This window comes from Gracilinanus agilis, chromosome 3 (genome assembly GCF_016433145.1).
Source record: "Gracilinanus agilis isolate LMUSP501 chromosome 3, AgileGrace, whole genome shotgun sequence".
NCBI classification, from domain to species: Eukaryota; Metazoa; Chordata; class Mammalia; order Didelphimorphia; family Didelphidae; genus Gracilinanus; species Gracilinanus agilis.
The window spans coordinates 398,182,067-398,190,736 of record NC_058132.1 but is presented as its reverse complement, the minus strand read 5'-3'; positions in this window follow the sequence as shown (position 1 = coordinate 398,190,736).

Genomic DNA, 8,670 nt, shown 5'->3' with positions numbered 1-8,670 from the left:
CAGATGTAGCTCTTCATCACATAGGCATGTGCAGCATTTAATTCAGTTCGACATTTATTATGCACCTACTGTGTGCAAGGGACTGTGCTAGGCTGTGGGGTTGCAAAAATGAAAAACAACACAGTCTCTTGCCCTTAGGGAGCTCCCGTTCTATATATGCCATGTACACATGCGGCTAGTGACAGAATGTTACGGTAACAGAGCTCTAACTAGGGTGGAGAGATGTGGGCTTTGCCCCAGTGCAATAGAATTCAGAAGGATGCTGACAACACTTGAACTTCTTCAAAAGGCAGAAACTACTGAGTTTAGCTCCTAGTTAGTAAGAATAATTAGTTTAAAATGGGAAGCTACCAGATGGTCTAATCCTTCCTTAGGCAACAATACCCTATGTCAGCTCCCTCCCTTGGTGAAGGTCTCATCAGAAATGACTTCTGGCTTCTGGTATCCTAGAGTCTCTTTCTTTCATTTCCATGCCCTCAATTCTTCCCCCTCCTTCTTGACATCATGCTCCTAGGACCTCTGACTCTCTTGCTTCTACTACAATTGTTTTGAAAAATTGATTGGTGAGGGACTTTCATGTTTTAAGTACCAGATAAGTTGCTGATCTGTATTGACGGAGGGAAGCTCAACATGATGAGAGGGGTCAGTTTCTGCATCAGGATCTCCCCCTCGCTGATGCAATTCCAAGTTCAGATAAAATCTAAACAATAAAAAAAAATGAGCCAATGAGAAAGTCTATGAGCAGAGGAGTGACAGGGTCAGGTATGAATGAATGTATGGCATTTATTTAGCTTTTACCATGCAGGTGCCAAGCACAATACTAAGTATATGTTCATATATATATATATATATATAATGTTACAAATATTTTATATATACTTATTATATATAAAATATATTTAACAATATTTTATATACACTTTATATATATATATATAATATTACAACTATATACAAACTATTACAAATATTTTATATATAATTAGTGTATATGTAAAATATAATATATAACAAAATTTTATATACACTTAGTATATATATAATGTTACAAATATTTATATATACTTAGTGTATATGTAAAATGTAATATTTAATAATATTTTATATATACTTAGTATATATATTACAACTATATATAAACTATTATAAGTGTTTTATATATACTTAGTGTATATGTAAAATGTAATATTTAACAATATTTTATATATACTTAGTATATATGTAATAGTACAACTATGTATAAACTACTATGAATATTTTATATATACTTAATGTATATGTAAAATATATTTTAATAATATTTTATATGCACTTAGTGTATATATATAAAATATTACAAATATTAAATATATTATGTATATACTGTACTAAACACTGAGAATACAAAAGTAAGATAATCCTTACATTTAAATTTATATTTCAATAGGGGACTACAGATATATATAGAGAGAGATATAGTTATATATTGGGAAGAGGTGTCAAAGGAAGCATGTGTGATGGTCTAGGAAGTCACAGGACCATTGAACAGAGTCATAGGGGAATTGACTGACATACCCTTTCAAGAAGCAATGATACTATTGATTTCATTATGGTTCCCAAAGCAAGAGATGGAAGGAAAATAGATGCAATGGCAGAGAAGAAAATGACCAAAAAAGGAGGTTCATGACCGGGGATGGCTAGAAAGAGTGGGATGTGTTACTTTATTTTCATTCATTGACCAGTTAGGAGAGACCCCAGTAAAAGTTATGTCAACAAGCATTTATATCCCCCTACTATGTGCCAGGTACTGTGCTAAACCCTAGAAATACAAAAAAAAGTGGGGGAGGAGCAGAAACAAGTCCCCCTTCTCAAGAAACTCAGTCTAAGGAGATAGACAATATGCAAATTATATAGGATATTTTTAGGGTAAACTGGAAATATCTCAGAGAAAAAGCACTTACAGAAGAATGGGAAAGGTTTCTTTGAAAGGTGTCTTCCTGAGACTTGAGGGAAGCCAAAGAAGCCAGAAGGCAGAGACAAGGCAGGAAAGTAAGCCAGGAATAGGGGATAATCAGTGAAATGTCATGAGATGGTTCATGTGTGAGGGACTTCAAGGAGGCCAGTATCAGTGGGATACATCTAGAATATGTGTGTCTAAGAAGACTTTGAAGTTAGGAATATGAAGGGCTTTTAATGTCAAGCAAAGTATATTACATGATCCTTGTAGCAATAGAGAACCAGTGGAGTTGATTGAATGGTGTACATCTGTGTATGTGACATGATCTGTCTTGTGTTTTTGGAAAGATCACTGACAGCTGAGGAGAGACTTGGGGCAAGCAGACCAATCAATAGGCTATGGCAATTATCCAATTATGAGGTGATAAAGTCTTAGACCAAGATGGTGGTTGTGTTAGAAGAAAGGTGCATATGAGAGAGACATTATGAAGGCAGAAACAATAGGATTTGGCAATTGCCTGGAAAACTGACTGCAGAAATGAATGGATTAAGTTTTGCATGTTCCCTGGAAATTTGGTGGTCCAAAACAGTAGTGTCAAACTCATTTAGAAAGACAGGACCACTAAACTATACATAGGACAACTAGGTGGTGCAGTGGGTAGAGTACAAGGCCTGAAGTCAGGAAGACTCCCTTTCTTGAGTTCAAATTGGCCTCATACATTTATTAGCTGTGTGACTCTGGGCAAGTCACTTAACCCTATTTGCCCAGTTTCCTCATCTGTAAAATGAGCTGGAGAAGGAAATGGCAAACCACTTCAGTATTTCTGTCAAGAAAACCTCAAATGTTGAAGAAGAACTTGTAAATGTTGCCAAGAAAATCTCAAAAGGGATAACAAAGAAGAATCATAAATGACTTTTAAAAAACCTAACAAACCATAGATAAGAATCACCAAAAGTTGCATGTTGACTTAGTTTTTAAATGTAATATTCTCTGTTTTATTGCAGTTTTCTTCATTTTGTTAAATATTTCCCAATTACATTTTAATCTGATTCAGGAAACATGTGGGCCACCTGCAAACCTCAAGCTATGTATTTGACATCTCTGGTTCAGAATAATAACAACAGGGTGGATGATAATACATCCATGGTGTATGGGTATGGTTGAGGAGTGATAAATATATGGAACCACTTAGAAAGATCCTTTTTTTTGGCTTTATGAAAGATGGCCTAAAGAACATATATACATATGTAATCAGAACATTTTATACATATTATATATATGTGCATGTTTGTGTATGGAGTAAAGGACTTGCTGAGCTCTTTTCAGGACTGTCCCTTCAATTTTAGTGCCCACTTTTCTCTCAACTCTCACCTGTGGCACCAAGAAGCTGTTCACATGCATAATGACCAAATCCTGGTAAAATTGTCTGTACAGATGAGTTAAACCAGGTTGAGGGTAATTTACAGGCCTCAGATAGATCTGTGAATTAGATGTCTACCCCAAGCATTCGAAGACTTCCTCCAGAGAAATGGACAAATGAGAATAATTTGTTCCATGGACCATGAAGGCAACCAAAGCAGGAGTTGTGGAGCCTTTAGAACCTGGTCAAACATCAAGGATGCCAGGATCAACCACTGCATCCCAGGCCATTGCCATTCACCCTGATTTTTGTCTTGCCACTGAACTTTAATAACTCTGGAAGAGAAAGTGAGACTGATGACTTTGTGCAATTTTGCCTCACTGAAAGTCAAGACCCTGTGATGCCATCAGTCTACTTCAAAAACAAAGAATGAACAATCGAACTGGGAAAATCAGATTGAGAGCCAGAAGGGATCATTTAATCCAACCTTCTCTTTTTTTACAAGTGAGGTTCCACAAAAAAAGTGAGCAGCTGAAGTCAAAATCTAAACTAGGTCCTCTAACATCAAATTCCCTTGGCTTGCCATTGATGCAGGTATCCTTGGATATCTCCTACCAACTCCAAGTTTGGGTATCACTTAAATAAAGCAAACTACTCTTCTGAAAAATGTCAGCCTTCCAGTTACGACTCACCCAGATGTTTTTTAGATTTCTTTTCTCCAAACTCAGTTGGGGCAAAGTATGATAGACTAGGACATAAGCTGTTGCAAGGCATTTAGTGAAGCGCCATTTGATGACATGTGCTGATTGCTCATGTATATGTCCCCTGGGCTTTCCTACACTGCGGTTAATTTTCAAGACATGACGCCACTAAATATTAGCGTGTCCTGCTATATTAATGGTAAATGGCAAGAGTTTCTCATAATTTAGATATTTTTATGGCTGTTCTGTGGAAGCTAATTTTGTCTAACAAAACCCCATTAAGTTTCAGCTTGGTCTTTTTCCTTTCTCCAAATCCCAGAACTGGGACTTGTATGCTAATTGTAGCCAGCCTATGCTAATTAGGTTTAATTTCTATTCCTTAAAGAGGCAGGAGTTGCCTCCCACAGACCAAATCCTTACTCTCCAGTTCCCCTGCGTCTGCTTTTCAAGCTGCCAAACCTAAAATTTAAAGTCCCACCTGAGGTGGGGTTCATGTGTTCTGCCCTCCCCACCCCCTGCCCTCAGTTTTCATAAGAGAAGAAATAGTTTCTTTCCATGAGATTCCAAATGTGGTATTTCTAATTGAAAAACAAATCAAAACGTGATCAGATTACTTAAACTAGACATAAATAAAAACAAAACCTTTGCCTAAACCCACCTCCTCCAGTGATTATATACGATATTGACCATTCACCCTACAGCTTTCAAGGCTGAGCCCATTGCTCTCTTGGTAATGTTTAAGGGGGAAATTGCAGGAGCAACCACATAACCTAAGACGTTATTAATCTTGACTCATCTAGGCAACTTGATTGACAAATACCTATGTATATACGGTTAAAAAGTGTTTTCCCCACACTGCTTTACTTGAGACTTATAATAAGACTTTAAGGTAAAGGGATAAGAGAAGAAATGACTTAGATAAGAATAGATTATCATGTCCATTTTACAGAGAAGAAAACTGAGGCTCAGAGAGGACAACAAGGACAACATGGGACAAAACCTTTTTTTTCGGACTCCAATTCCCAGAGCACTTAACTTCTGTACAAAGCAGCTTCCTGGAGGGTAGGGATTATGCCTTATATGTTTCTTTTTCACTCCAATGCTTAGCAAAGTGTCCTGTGTTTAAAGAATGTTCATTGGTGCCACTTGGTGTAGTAGAAAGAAGTTAGAAGACCTAGACTCAAATCTCGACTTAGATCTGATCCTCATCTGTAAAGTGGATGTAGCTCTGAAGTCTTAATATTTCACATCCTCCATTTCCTCCTTTATAGCACCAATGAACATTTAGATAGCACCTACTGGGATCCTCATGACTACCCTACCTAGGAGCTAGGGGCTATTATTATTATTACCCCCAGTTTTTAAAGATGAGGAAATTGAGGTAAGTAGAGATTAAGTGATTTGCCCCAGGTCACACAGCTAATAAATATCTGAGGCTGTATTTGATTCCAAATCCAGTGCTCTATCTGCCATTACCCAAGAGCAGAGTTATCCTGTAGAAAATGCTTTTTCACTCTTAGATGAGATATAAACTGGAGCTAACACAAATGATTGGTGACAGACATTTCTCTCACCATCTATCCCCTTGTTTACAGGTGGTCTTTCTGTATAAACCCTCCCTGCTCCTTTTCTCCACTTCTTTAGCCAGGGTACAGAGCTTAATTCTGATTCAGAATCCCGCTGTGCTGTCTGGCTCACCCCACCTAACACCTGGCACTAACAGCAGCTTCATACCTCTTATATTCAACATTTCTTTTATTTCCATTTTTTTCCTTAAAGAAAAAATGCAAAAGGGAAAGAAAAAAACACACACACAAGCCTTTATTACTTGAAGTCTACTCAGATTCATTAGAGCTTTGGGGAAGCAATCAAAAGTTTATCATGCTTGAAGGGGTTGCCAGTCTCCTTACACTACCTAATTTGATTTCAGAGAACAGCTATGTAGTCAGAATTAGATCCGTATTAAAGATAGGAAAAGGGGGGAAAACCCACCATCACCAATCAGGTTTTGAAAAGCTCCTTTTCAGATCCTTCTTCATGAAATAGTAAGTTTCACCAGAGTGAAGGTGACTGTCAGGGTGACTGTACTCTGGGAAATCGGGGTTTTTAAAGGCTGTGTCAGAATGTGAAGGAAGCTCATCTGTAGTCCCTGGCCAGAAAGGAGTCTAGCCCCAAAGAATGCTTTGGTTTTACAGGGAGTGGTTGAAGGAAGTGAAGTGGGATCAATAAACAAAAGATAGAAAGAAAGTCCCATTCACTGGGCATGGCTAGTCTAGAATCTTAGACTTGGATGGGTCCTTAGAGGTCAACTTGCCAGCCCTTTCATTTTACAAAAAAGATGATGAAGATTCAGAGCTATGAATTGTCTAAGATTACACAGAGTAGAAATATCATTTAGGATTCTTTCTATATGCTAGGTTTTAACCACCTCCAGAATATGATGTTAGTCGTGGTAGAAAAGATCCCTCTCTACCCCATATAATGATGATATTAGAAATTAAGTCTTGTTGATTATTAATTATTGATAATAACAATTATTAATTGTCAAATTTAAGTTTAAAGATAAGAAGTGGAGAAGCTGGCTTGAGAAAGAATTGGAGTTTGAAACAGATCTGAGGCAGAGGGTCAGTTTCAAATGTTGGCAGTGTGTGGAAGAGGTGTAATGTTTTTTCTGTGGCAGTTACTCTCTCTGGGTATGGCTATTGCTCTGAGGGAGGTGGCAGTTGCTCTCTCTCTGATTTCTGGGAACAGGTGACATCTTCTTTTCTCTCTCTCCTCAATGTCTGAAGGAAAGGAGGGAAAAACCTGAAGGAGCAAAGTGATTTCCTTTTCCAACTTAGGAAACACTAGTGACTGACTATGGCTGTTTCATAGATTGTTTTATCTCTGAGAAGAACAAAGAAAGAACTAGTCTTTGGTTTAGACTCTGAGTCTGCTAAGGTTCAGAGTCCTAACTTGGTTCTTGCTGAGGTTTGGCCAGCTGGCCTTTTATAGCTTGGAGACAAAGTTAAGAATTATGTATTTCTTATAAGGATAGTAGTGTTAGTTCATTGTAAAATAAAGAAAATTTGAGTTAGTCAGTTCAGGAAGCCCGTGGAAACAGGAGAAGCAGTTCCTTGCAGAACCAGGGAGTCTTATTTGAATGGAGTTAAAATCCCTTAGAATTAGAAATCCTTTCATATCCTTATATTCTCAATAAATAGTTTATTTTTGTATAACAAGAGTCTCCTTAGTGTCCTTGAGCCTGGCCCTGAAGAGAAGTTCATTTATGAGTTTCATTTCACTTATATAAACTGAAGATATTTTGTAAGCATAGCAAAGTATCTAATCAGTTTTTATACATAATCAATTCATTGAGTTATTATTTTTACATCCAGTAGATCTAGCCTATCCATCTGTCACAGTTCTGAAATTAAGGATCTACTCTTTTGGGACTAGAATATTGTTTAAGACATCAATAGAACCTTGTCTAAAAGTAAAAATGCCTAGGGAGGGCTATGGGCTCCTTTTGTGACCTCCCCTCCTTTTTTTAAGCCCTTATTTTCTATCTTAATGACAGGGACAGAAGGAAAAGGGTTAGGCAAATTGGGTTAAGAGAGTTGCCCAATGTCATACAGCTAGAAAGTATTTGAGGCCAGATTTGAACATAGGTCCTTCCTACTCCAAGCTTGGTCCTCTCTCCACTGTGACACCTAGCTGCCCTTCTATAGTCTTGAACTGAAATTGAAGTTTTGGGAATGAAACAAAGAATTATGGGTGGAAGAAGAAGGATAAATAGGGACCCAAAATAGAAGAGGAGTGCACATTTCACAATTTTGCCTCTGACCAATCAGCTTATCTTGAGTTTTTAATTGTAGAAAGGAATTGTCTCTTAGAGAGTTTCCTGAGGTTCAGAAAGGTTAAGAGATTTTCCTGAGTCAGATAACCAGTAAATGTTAGGTGTAAGCTTTGAACCCAGGTTTTTCTTAACAAGGTCTACTCGCCTTGTGCAGAAGCTCTCTCTCTTTTTGCTATTCAAGCTAAAATTATGTTTCCACCCTCAATGAGCTCAGAGTCATCAAGTTAAAAAAGAAAAAAACAACAACTCAGCAGGTCCAGAGTCTATTTCTATTCTTGTCCACTTCAAATGCTGCAGCAAGATTTGTTTAAAATGTCTATGAAATGGCTTGATACCAAAAACAAAATTAAACAAACAGCAAAATATGATTCTAACTTTCTACTTGATTTGACTCTGAAGTCAAAAAAGGCCTGGGAAAACTAACTGGATCTTTTTTTTTAAAGCCATTTCAAATGCATCCATTATTACAAACCGCCAAGTGATGTGAGCGAGAACAGACAGCATCTGTATGCTAACTAATTCTCTTATTATTATTACCCACTGAAAGGGCAGGCAGGATAGAATTTCAGGCAATCTCTCCATAGCAGAGATTTGCAGGTTTCACAGAGCACTCAGAATTTGCCCCCACATGTGCTCCTCGAGCATTTGGCTTTTGTAATATTGTAGATGAGACAGGAAAAAGAAGAGAAAATCGCTAATGGCCTTAATTTTCTTGTACCTGACAGCAGACCAATTTATTCCACCAAAAACAGTTACCCATTGGATTTTCTCTCCTCTTTCTCTTCCCTTTTGCTGGAACTCATTCTCTCTTTCTCTCTTTCTCTCTCTCTCTCTC